The sequence below is a fragment of the Pongo abelii genome, chromosome 7 (assembly GCF_028885655.2).
Source record: "Pongo abelii isolate AG06213 chromosome 7, NHGRI_mPonAbe1-v2.0_pri, whole genome shotgun sequence".
NCBI lineage: Eukaryota > Metazoa > Chordata > Mammalia > Primates > Hominidae > Pongo > Pongo abelii.
Window position 1 is genome coordinate 132,877,625 of NC_071992.2, and position 13,168 is coordinate 132,890,792.

At 38.4% G+C, this 13,168-nt stretch overlaps 1 protein-coding gene and 1 long non-coding RNA gene across 2 annotated transcripts in view; both read right to left on the bottom strand.

The window, feature by feature from the left end:
- EIF3H (eukaryotic translation initiation factor 3 subunit H) overlaps window positions 1–13,168 on the bottom strand; it is a 110,368-nt gene that overhangs the window by 47,159 nt on the left and 50,041 nt on the right. The window lies entirely within an intron of this gene.
- On the bottom strand, window positions 582–9,246 carry LOC129047515 (uncharacterized). Its single transcript, XR_008509251.1, has 2 exons — window positions 8,700–9,246; window positions 582–4,121 (listed from the first exon to the last, which is right to left on the bottom strand). It is a non-coding gene; the product is annotated as an uncharacterized LOC129047515 (long non-coding RNA).

Here is a 13,168-nt window from a genome sequence, read left to right on the forward strand (position 1 = left end):
AAATGTTATCCTTCCTGAACCCTAAGTAAGTTTTTCGCCTTCAGTGACAATAAGGCAGGAATATATTTGGAAGTCAAAGTACTAAATTTGGTTATGTTAAATAATCAAATAGACCTAAAGTATAACTGAAATATAAAGAATGTTCAATTTTTAGGAAACTACATTCTTAATTTTATAACTAAGTATCGTTTGACATCAGAAAATTTTAGCAACTGCTTGTTAGCTCAACAGAGTGAGCTCCTTAAGAGTGAGGAGTGCTACTCTTCAGGGCCATTTTTTTTTCCAGAAATAAAGTTTCGATCACTTTTAAAATGGCACCACCTGCATGGTAACAAATACAGAAACACACTGCTGCATTGATAAGTAGATGTTAAATGCTGAACTGGGTGGCATGCTAAGCTAATTTCACCAAAATGATTATATATTCTGTCACCATGCTGGAAGTAAGAATGATAAATCTGTTAATGTCAATAGTCCACTGTGGCACTTTAAATGGAAACCTATGTTTCAAAAAAACTAGGTCTCCCTCCCGCTGGTATCTCTCTTATACAGAGATAACCACTCTTTCTGCTTTATGTATATTTCTTTTTTTTTTTAAGAGACAGGGTCTTGCTCTGTCTCCCAGGCTGGAATACAGTGACATGGTCATAGCTCACTGCAGCTCTGAATTCCTTAAGGGATCCTCCTGCCTCAGCCTCCCAAAGAGCTGGGACTACAGGAGTGCACCACCAAGTGGCTATTTTGTGTAGAGTCGGGGTCACCCTGTGTTACCCAGGCCGGCCTTGAGCTTTTGGCCTCAAGAGATCCTTCTGCCTTGGTCTCCCCCAAAGTGTTAGGATGACAGGCATGAGCTGCCACACCTGGCCAGATGTATCATATTTCAATCATTCTCCTACTGGTGAGCATTAAGATTTTTTCAATCTTCTGATATTAAACATTCCTATAATACTCTTGTATGTATATCACTTTACATATGTATATGAATATGAGTAAGTCAAATTCCTTTCAGAGAAACTGCAAGGTCAAGAATTATGAGCAAACCTTTTTTTTTTTTTTTTTTACATTGCCAAACTTCTCTTCACATAGTTTGTACCAATTTAAACTCCCATCAGCAATCAGCAGTACGAGTGTGTCTGTTTCCCTCCAGTGTCTGTCAAATTCATCGTGCTATAAAACTTTTAATCTTTGCAAATCTAAAGTGTGAAATGTCGTATTTTGTTATAATTTGAAATTGCATTTCTTTCATTATGAATAAGATTGGGTATCATTTTGCACATGTAAGTGCCATTTGTATCTTTTCTTGTGAACTGTCTAAACCATCTTTGGCCTGCTGTGGCCACTGGTCTGTTTGTTTGTTTTCCTTCTCAATTTGATTAGTAAAAAAATCATTTATATATTAAAAATTTAGCCTTTTGTCAGTGCTAAATTGCGAATATTCTCTTTCACTTTGCCATACAGATTTGTTTTTACTTTTATTTGTTTTAGGTATAGACCATTTATTTTGTGCCTTCTGGGTTCTGTGTCATACATGGAAAGGTCATATCTGGTCTCACACTGCGGTGAAATCATTCATTCATGTTTTCCTTTAACTGTTTCACAATTTTTTTGTTTTATATGTTGAAATGTCTGACCTACATGTAAATTATTTTTGAAAAGATCTATAACTTCTACCAAAAGAAGTTTTCTTAACACTAAATTATCTTCAGGAGAGATGGAGATATATACTACAGGAGATGAAGATATATACTAGCAAGGCAGATAGTGTAATCCCTTAAAGAAGGAAGAATGAGCCAGAACTGACTTGTATAGCTGTATTCCAACATAGTAACAGAGAATGAGAAAATAAAAATGTATCTCCATACCTCCTCTGTTTATCCCATGGTCCAGCAACAAAATGATGTAATGCAAAAAAAAAACTAAGGTAAACTTCCTGATTCTTTTTTTTTTTTTTTTTTTTTTTTTTTTTTTGAGACAGTCTCACTCTGTTGCCCAGGCTGGAGTGTGGTGGAGCAATCTAGGCTCACTGCAACCTCCACCATCATGTTCAGCCAACTCTCGTGCCTCAGCCACCCAAGTAGCTGGGTTTACAGGCATGCACCACCACGCCCGGCTAATTTTTGTATTTCTTAGTAGAGATGGGGTTTCACCATGTTGGCCAGGCTAGTCTCGAACTCCTGGATCTCCTGGCCTCAAAGGATCCGCCCACCTTGGCCTCCCAAAGTGCTGGGATTGCAGAGCCACCACACCCACTGCTCCTGAATTCTTACGCATAACTTGGCACACAGGTACATTTTTTTCTGAAGAAAAGGTCTATAGCTTGGGGGGAGAAGAAAATGCAATGGCTCAGAGCAGTGTTGCAGCCCAACCAGGTAAGCAGGGTATCAGAGTAGGAGGCCTGTCCACTTTAGAGTGTCAGAGACTAGACCATGCAAGAAAGGAATACTCAGAAGATAGTGGTTGTCATGGGGATTCAGAGATTCAGTAAAGTGAGGAAGGTATTGGGGGTAGGAGGAGGAATAGCACAAGGAGTCAGCATCTGAGCAGGGTAAAGAAGGCAGGGCAACCCATGCATGAGTGGCCTGGCATGGGTCTTCAAAGCCCAAGTGGGATGGTATGTGGAGTCAGAGACTGAGCAAGGTGAGGAGGGCATCTGAACAGGAAAAGGCTTGGGAGCAGAAATAAATTAGTTACATAAAAAGGAAATTAACCAAATAACTAAATGTATTAAGAATAATATGAACAAGTGTTTTCACTATCAGAGAAGGGAATTACAAATATGAAAAGGGAGAAAAGTAGAATAAACTCTGTTGTAATGAACTGGAGTTGGAGCTATCAGTGTAAATTCATGGTTTTCAATATAAATAAATACAGAAATACAGATGTAAATGTGTTTATCTGTGTGTTATTTGTATATTCAAATACATGCTCAGTCAGCTCAAAAGGCCTTCAAGTAGTAATATCCCAAGAGAAATGAGCACGCTCAGGGTGTTCTTGGCATCTAAATACCATTCTTCTCTTGGAGGATCTAGGGCTCCTTTGAGAAATGACTGAATCCAGAGATGGGACAGGGAAGGTACAAAATGAGCCTGAAACATTACATTATGCCAAAGAGTGAGGAATGCTCAAATAATTGATGGAAACATTGCAAAAGGGCACAAGCTACCTTGAATGGGATTCCACTGATCAAACTGGGGATAAACTGAACATTAAATAATGACAGTAACTTGCTAATAGCCCACTGAATAAAACAGGAAACCATAAGTTTATACAGCTACATGACTAAATTGAAAATTATATAGATACATGACTAAATTGAAAATTTGTTAAAAGAGAATAGTTACAAAGTTCCCCATAAAATACTTGGGAGTGGTTCTTTCCTGAGACTATTTAAAGTTTACTAGCTCTATAATACAACTAATAATTAGGAATAATGATTGAGGTTTGAAAGAAGATAAGCATACTTCATGACTGCATCAAGGATCAGATTCCAATGCAGTAAACATACTGTTTTTGAAATAATTTATTTCTGCCTAAAATACAGAGTTCAATGACTAAGGCTTCAGAATACTTACAGAATAGTGGGGGGGTTTTGTTGTTGTTGTTAGCATGATATTGAATCTCTACTGTGTACTCGTTACTTAATCCCTGTATCATGCTTAGTCTTCTCGAGGAATAAAATCTAAATAATTTGTAAGGGCAAAATGATAAATAAGTTTGACTACAAAACATATGAGGCAGAAGAGCCCTGCACAGACAAAAAAGTCAAAAGCACAGGTGACAAAACTTTTGTAAAAGAAAACACAAAACCGACAGTTAAGGCAGAACATGTAGGCAAACAAAAAAAGCTAGGACACCAACCCTCTCCATATTACATGTTAATACAATTAGGGCACAGAGGTAATAGTAGTCTCACTGTGGACAGCCCTGGCTCACCTCTCCAGCTGGGATCTCTCTCCTGAGAGGCCTCCATCACCACCCACAGCCATCCCTGGTGAATCTCACTCTCTCTGTGTCCAACCAAATTCTGCTTTCCTTCCCTCCCAAACCTGTGCCTCTTCTCCTGTGTGTGCTTGTCCCTTTTTCCAAGGGGTTGGCAGATCACCCCAAAGGAAATACTGGGCCTAGATGAAATCAGAAGAAACAAAAAAAGAATAGATTTTTAGGGGGTTTTTTTAAGTGTAAAAAGAAAAAAACTGCATGCCTGCTTGCAAACATATGGGATACTGAAGAACTATTGCTGCTTTCACCAACCCAGTTGCTGATCAGTGTCAGTGCTGACAAACTTGCTTTCTTTCTTCCACTGTTTTACTACCTACATCTTCTTAATGACTGGGAACAAAGGGGAAGTCCAGTCCTTTCACCAGTCAGCTTTTGAATTAAATTGAAACTGTAGGGATGACCACAACCTATTCTGTACTCAAGCCACTATCCCTATATTCCTTAAAGCCACTATAAAGAGGTGAGATTCCCACTGCATTATGTTACAAATTTATGTTTACCCCCCTTACCAGAAACCTCTAGCTGAGCCCATCCTCTTCACACTGGGTAATGATTTATGTTTCTCCCCTCAGGGCCTAAACTTTTATTTGTTCTTATTAAATATTATCCTGTTTTAAAAGCTTCTAAATTTCAACTGGCCCTGATTACTTTGAATTATGCAATGCAAATTAGTCTGCTGAATAAAGATTGGTCTTGAAATTTGATGAGCATCTCAATTGATTAAGTTAAATTATGCTTTAGTGGGGGGCATACCCTATATACTTCAAATACCTCCAGACACACAATGAACTAATAATTGTACCAACACTTTTGTGAAAAATAACAATATCTACTACACATTAAGTGCTTACTAAAAAGCAGGCACTGCCTTTAATGTATTATATGCACTCCTTCTTAATCTTCAGAACAACTCTTAAGGGTAGGCAGAATTATCATGCTCAGGATCAGATTGGATTCAAATGCACCAAGGCTGTTTAACTCCAGAGACTATGTCTTGATCATTATACCAGAGGGCCATTATCATGGCTACTAGGTAGCTACAATTTCACAGGCAAAGTAATTATAAAAGCAGTTTTTTTTTTAACCATGACTTTAACAAGCTGATCAATATGATGTAAAATAAATTTCACAAGACGGATTACTCAAAGAAGTAAACCATACACATTTCATTCAAAAGGGGCATAAGGTACAATTTTCCAGATACTCATGAGCCTAGCCCACAAGTCATGAGTGACAAGTTAGATGTCACTCATGAATGAAAATTACCCCTCTCCTCAGTAGACACCACATTCTCCTATCTACCCCATCTTCATTCCTGCCACCAACAACTAGTCTTCTTGCATTCAACTATTATTTTTTTCTTAAAACAGATCTGAATAATGTCATGATACTTACAAAAAGCCTTCATGGTTGCCCACTATCAATAGTATAAAAGCCAAACTCCTGACCAAAATGATCACAATTAATACGTTATGCTGTAGATGTCAATTGTCTCTGTTTTACAGATGAGGAAACTGAAGCTGAAAGACTAAATTTTAATATAACCTGCATCTCTCAGCATCCTTGCCCATGCCATAGCCTCTATTTCAAAACCTCTTGCCACTACCAATCTCTTTCTGCAACTTCATGTTGCCAACTACCAACTTTCATTGTTTAAGATGATTTTTTTTTTCTACTGAGACATAAATCACTGTATACCAGTGGCTCATCAGAGCAAGAAACAGAGGTGGAGCTGTTAAAAATGTATATATAGGCAGAGTGCAGAGGCTGACATCTGTAATCCCAGCACTTTGGGAGGCCAAGACAGGCAGATCTTTGAGCTCAGGAGTTTGAGACCAGCTTGGGCAACATGACAAAACCCCGTCTCTACAAAAAAAATACAAAAATTAGCTGGGCGTAGTGGCATGTGCCTGCAGTCCCAGCTACTCTGAAGGCTGAGGTGGGAGAATGGCTTGAGTCCGGGAGGCGGAGGCTGCAGCATGCTGAGATCATGCCTCGGCAATAGAGCTGGAACCTGTCTTAAAAAAAAGAAAATTGAATACACACATACCCACATATTTACTTGGGTGTACATGCCTAAATCCACTGAGTTATAGGTCCACCATTCTTAAACTACCCAACTGTAGCATATGAATTACAAAAAATTACTGATATCATGACATACATTTCAATTTTCATCCATTTCAGAGTTCAATTTCCCAACAACTTTTGTCAAATTTTAGACATTTGACTCTAAATTCAACAAACTTTTTCTTTAAATCTTGCTAAAACAGGTAATCTACATGAACACTGATGCATGCCATTATCCTAAGCAAATTAATGTAGGGACAGAAAAACAAATACTGCATGTTCTCACTTGTAAGTGGGAGCTAAAAATTGGGTACTTACGGACATAAAGATGAGAACAGAAGACACTAGGAACTACTAGAGTGGGTAGGGAGGGGGGGTCAAGTGTTGAAAAACCACTGGGTACTATGCCAGCTACATGGGTAACAGGATCATCTGTATCCCAAACCTCGGCATCATGCAATACACTCATGTGGCAAATCTGTACATTTACCCTGTGAATCTAGAAGTTGAAATTATAAAAATAAATATACATATAAATGAATGCATAGGTGCTCTAATTATTCTCTTCTAAGGGTGAGGGTCTTAATGGCAAATGACAATGCAGGGTTTTTTTTTTTGTTTTTTTGTTTGTTTGTTTGTTTGTTTGAGACAGAGTTTCACTCTTGTTGCCCAGGCTGAAGTGCAATAGTGCGATCTCAGCTCACTGCAACCTCTGCCACCTGGGTTCAAGAGACTCCCCTGCCTCAGCCTTCCGAGAGCTGGGATTACAGGAGTGCACCACCATGGCTAATTTTGCATTTTTTAGTAGAGACAGGGTTTCTCCATGTTGGTCAGGCTGGTCTCAAACTCCGGTCCTCAGGTGATCCTCCTGGCTCGGCCTCCCAAAGTGTTGGGATTACAGGCGTGAGCCATCGTGCCCGGCCGCAGGTTTTTTATTTTTTAATGGAAACAATAAAATAGAAGACAGTATTTTTAACAGTGCCAAGTTGCCACTTAGAAGTCTGGCACTGGAGCAAGAGCTCCTTAAATTAATTGCCTAGGGAAAAATGGAGGTAGAGAAAACTCAACCTTCTTGGGATGGTGGCAATAGCAGCTGAAACAAAATATTAAAATCCATCTCCTAAATAAAGCAAGTTTGTACAACCTGCGGCCCGGGACAGCTTTGAATGCAGCTGAACACAAATTTGTAAACTTTCTTCAAACACTGTAAGATTTTTTTCTTTTTTTCTTTTTTCTTTTTTTTTTTTTTTTTTTTTAAGCTCATCAGCTATCACTAGTGTTAGTGTACTTTATGTGTGTCCCAAGACAATTCTTCTTCTTCCGGTGTGGCCTAGGGAAGCCAAAAGATCGGACATCTCTGTCCTAAAGTCTTCAAGTTATTAAGGGAAAATCCACTCTACTTTTTACCTACTACTTAGCAAAAAAAAGACAAAGATTAAATGCAAGTATGGCTTACTGTTCCTGTTTCTAGTGAGTCAAGCAACATAAAGAAAAGAAAAAGATTTATATAATTTGATCAGGGAGACCGGAAGTCATCCATAAATAAAACTGGCAACTACTATGAAAGTTAAATTTAGCATGGTTGGGGTTCAGGGAGTCCATTTGTAATGCAAAAGTTAGGGTAAACATAATAAATTGATGCTTTTAAACACCTTTTTTGAGAAATGGGTAAGAATTTTTCTATCACTGCTAATTTACTTACAAATTATATGCTTTCCCAGGTCAGTCCACCCTTCTAAATATAGGGTATACTCAAAACATTGAACTAGCTATCTTTAATCAAAAAGTAAGACTTCTGGTCTAAATTTATATTGTTAAATTACTTTATTCTAATCAGTTCTCCAAAGCCAGAAAGAAAAATTACTTTCTAAATATTGTGTTAAATTTAGGAAAGAATATATTCCTCAATTTCAAACAAATTTAAAACAAAGGAAACTGACACAGTAATTTTTTGGGGGCTGGAGGGTTCACATCATTCCGTTAATATTGTCCTATACCTACACGATTAAATTTAGCTACTTTAGCTTTGTATGCAATTCACAATCTCCATTGAATCCATTCAACAAATATTTAATTGGGCATGTATTATATTCCATTATTCTAACAATAAATATTGGGGATAAATAAATCTCAGCCCCTGAGCTCAGTGAGCATCCAGTCTAGCAGAAGTGAAAAATAATTGATAAGATATAGTGTGATAGTCCCCATAATATTAATTACTAGGGTGTTTTTCATATATCTTCAAAAATTCGTTGATGTTCCTTCCCACCAAGCGACAGAATTTAATTCCCCTCCTCTTAATTATGGGCTGGACTTAGTGACTCAATTCTAAGTAATATAGTAGGGGAAGGAATAAAAAGTAACTTTTCAGTGAAGAAACCTGGCAGTCACCACCTAAACTAAGTAACCAAGGTTAACATCATCATCATTAAAGACATGTTGAGATGATGCAATGAAAGGGCCAATTTACTTGTATACTTCCCCAAATCATGGGGATTATTCTTTCCTACAATCATGAGAAAACATCAGATAAGCCCAAATTGACAGATAATGTATAAAACAGGTGACAAGCACTCTTTAAAAGTGTCACAGCCAGGAAAAACTAGGAAAAGAAACAGACTGGAACATACCAAAGAGATACAATGAAATCCAGCATGGCACCCTGGACTGCATCCCACATCAACAGAAAAAGAACATGAGTAAGAAAACTGGAGAAATCTGAATAAATTCTGCATTTTAGTTAATGGTACTGTACCAATTCTAATTTCTTAATTTTGACAAATATTATGGTTACATGTTAATGGTCTTTGCAAGTTCTGTAAATCTAAAATTCTTTTTAAATGAAAGATTTAAATATATACAGTCTGGTAAGAATCATCATGAGACAAGCATATGATCTATGAGACATGATCTATGGGTCAGCATCAGGGGTTACGTGTGTGAAGTCTGGGAATAATGTCTCAACTTACTCTTGAAATATGGGAAGGAGTTGATCAGCTGGAATGGGGAAGGGGGTAGAGAAAACAGAATAATCCACTATCCAGGAACAAGGCAGATTTTTGGTTTGTGTAGTTAACAAATGGTTCATCACGGCTGGCATAACGGGAGAAGAAATGGAAGTAGTGTCAAGAAATAAGGTCAGAGAGAAAAGCAGGAATCACTTGTCTTCAAGATCCAGCCTCAAATCCCTCTTCAAGATCCAGCCTCAAATCCCACATATATCATATCAACCTAGGGCTGAAGTGACTTCATCTCCTGAAATCATTTCCTATACCAGTCATTTGGCCACAACCATGTACTGCCTTGTGATAAGTTTGTCCTATTATTTTAATTTTCCCAATTTAAATCTTACTCCACAGAGTGAGATAGCAGGAACTAAGCTTCACATACTCCCTGAAATTTACCTTACTGGTTTCTACCTTATATCATGCCTTATACAGTGTCTAGCATAGTAGGGACTCAATGGATGAGCAATATATAATATAAACTGGTCATCAGAATTAATCTGAAGAATATGGTATCAATGAGAAGCTGATTTTAATCATCATAAGCTGATTCACTGGGGAGGGGGAGGGTGCACAGAGAACAACAGTACAGATATTTCCAAAATCAAGTAGAAATAACAAAGGACAACGTACTAAAAACCTTAGAAATCATTTTAGGGCGGTGGTACCCAACCTTTATGGCACCAGTGACCAGTTTCCTGGAGGACAATTTTTCCATATAAGGTTGTGGGGGTTGGGGCGGTGGCAGTGATTTTGGAATAAAACTGTTCCACCTCAGATCATCAGGCATCAGATTCTCATAAGGAATGTGCAACCTAGATCCCTCACATGCGCAGTTCACAACAGGGTTAGCGTGTGGGCGGCAAGCCACCCAGGTGCCAAGGCAAGAGACTGAAGGCACAAGCTGTTCCAGTATAATAAAGAAAATACTTAAAATAAGAATAGTTATATTAGACGTAGAATAGATATGATTATATATGAATACTACTAATCATTAGTTTATAGTATTACTCTTTATTCCAATATTATAATAATCTTTGCTCTACTATTATAACCTAGGAAAAACCAGGGCATACAGAGATAGGAGCTGAAGGGACACGGTGAGAAGTGACCAGAAGACCGGGACAGGGCCACTAGAGGGCTCCCTGGTCTAGTGGTAATGCCAGCGCCTGGGAAGGCACCCGTTACTTAGCCAACCTTGGTCTAGTGGTAGCACCAGTGCCTGGCAAGCACCCACTACTTAGCAGACCGGGAAAGGGAGAAGAATCTGCTCCACCACCTCTTGTGGAAGACGATGTCAGGCCCGCCCGCAGCCATCCGGAGGCCTGACCATCTCCCTGTGATGCTGTGCTTCAGCGGTCACACTCCCGGTCCACTTTCATGTTCCACTCTGTACACCTGGCTCCACCTTCTAGATAGCAGTAGCAGAATTAGTGAAAGTACTGAAGTCTTTGAAATGCATAGAAGAAATAATGATGTAAGCTGTCCCCTCTCTCTCTCCGCCTCGGCTACCAAACAGGGAAGGGCCCCTGTCCGGTGGACACATGGCTTGTGTGACCTTACCTATCATTGGAGATGGCTCACACTCCTTACCCTGCCCCCTTGTCTTGTACACAATAAATAACAGCACAGCCAGGCATTCGGGGTCACTACCAGTCTCCACATCTAGGTGGTAGTGGTCCCCCAGGCCCAGCTGTCTTTTCTTCTGTCTCTTTGTCTTGTATCTCTATTTCTACCATCTCTCGTCTCCGCACACGAAGAGAAAAACCCACAGGCCCAGTAGGGCTGGACCCTACATTAGTGCTCCTATGAGAATCTAATGCCACAGCTTTTCTGACAGGAGGCAGCACTCCTGGTTCTTAACAGATCAGTACTGGTCCGTGGCCTGGGGACTGGGGATTCCTGCCTTAGGGGACTTAAAGACTAAGAAGATAAAAACTGTTCCACATAACATCATTTCTGCCTATCATTCTGATACTCTGCTCCATTCTACCTCCTGACAATTAACAATCAACAAAAGGGTGTCCTATAAAGTGGTTAAGAATCCAGGCTTTGAATCCTGATTCCATACATTGTAGCAAAGGCTCTTGGACAAAGTACTTAGCTTCTCTAGCCCTCAATAAAATGGCAACAGTAACAGTACTCAACTCTTAAAAGAACCATATGGATTCAATGCATGCAAGTCTTCAACACAATCAATGTTTGGTACATGACAAGCGCTCAACAAATGTTAGCAATTACAACTGTGACTGTAATGTTATCATTACCAGTACAATAATGGAGAGGATGATGATTACCATTCAAGAGTACTGCCTTGCCACTCTGCTCACTTCTAAGTCTTTTACTTTTTAATGACCTTCTCTAGCTTAAAAGATAGAGGAGAAAAATTTCTTGTTGCTGTGTTCTCCCTAAAAGCTAGTAAAAATATCTATTTTACTAAAAGTAAAATCTTCATGTACAGTTGTTGTTTTATTCCACATACAGAAGAGTAAGGTTAATCGACAAACAGGAAGATATCCTCGGCGTCAATAATCAGATAAACGTTGAAGAACAACTGCATAAAAGGGAAAACAAAGGAATAGCCCTAAAATTTTACTGTTTCCTTTCCTATTATTTTTAACTTCAACAGTTTAAAAGAGGTCAAGCTAATACATTTCAAATATCTAAAACACAAACTACTTACGGCTATTTTAAAGCAAATTATTTCAAGCATTTTTTTCTTCAACTATTTAAATAATTTTGTAGACTGTATGCAATGTGTAGCTCTCACGTTGACAGTGTACTCTATGATAGTGGCCAAAGGTACATTATACCAAACGTAAAGGTCTAGAGAGTTCCTCTGTACAAAAGGTACTTTGCAGTGGAAACCAACTATGCCAATAACACTTTGTAGCACTGCCCACAGGAAACACTAACTGCTGTATCAAACATTCCTGATGCTGAAGTGCTTATTATCTACAAAGAATGTTCTTCAACATCTAATTCATACTCGGTCAGAGATGGATCCTAATCCACCCATATGAATTTAGATAATCAACAGTGTGACCAAGATACCTATATACATATTTTCATACGACATTTGTGAAAAGTTATAAAGGCACAGAATATATTTATACATTTACCCATGTTGTTCAGACTATGAAAATATTAGCAAGAATCAATATAAGGAGAAAAGCTGTTCAAGTTGTTTTATCCAAGAGCGATGAATTTCTAATTTCTTAACCAAAAGATCCATGCCCTAATGCTTCCTTAGGTTATAAAGATTCACAAGATAGTAAGGTAACTCAGAAAGACATTAGACACTACCTTCACCAAGTGACCAAGGTTAGCATCACCAGTGATGTCATGTGGGTATCATGTTACACCACCCCCCCTTCCCCCACCCCAGGAGAATGCAATGAAAAGGGCACTTCAACACTGAGATTTCTTCTTAAAAATCTGTTAATTCCAATTTAATCATGAAAACACATCCAACATATCCAAACTGAGGAACATTTTACAAAATACTTAACCAGCACTCTTTAAAACTGCCTAGATGGTGGGAAACAAGAAAAGACTGAGACAGTCACAGACCAGAGGGGCCTAAGGTGACATGATAACCAGCGCAATGTGGTATTCTAGACTGGATCCTAGAAAAGAAAAGGACGTTACTGGAAAAACTGGTGAAATCCAGATAAAGTTAACAGTAAGATGTCAATGTTGGTTTCTTAAACTAACGTATCTCAGTAATATAAGATGGGAATATTAAGGGAAAACTGGTTGAAGGATATAGGGGAACTCTGTACTATCTTTGCAACGTTTCAGTAAAATCTAAAATTATTCTAAAACAAAAAGTTCATTAAAAAAAAAAAAGACTCCAGACACACTTGTTTACAAAGGTTATCTAGTAGCCATGGATAAACTTTCTTGGAGTAAACACTACCACCAATAAATCCAATCACCAAGCTGAGTGCCCATAAATATTTCAAATGTCAAATGAAAATTCCTAGATTAAATCACAGAATTATAAAGACATTGATGACAGCTGATGATAGTCATCAAGTCAACTAGATTACTACAGATAGCTTAAAACCTTTTAGTAGTCTCTTACAGTT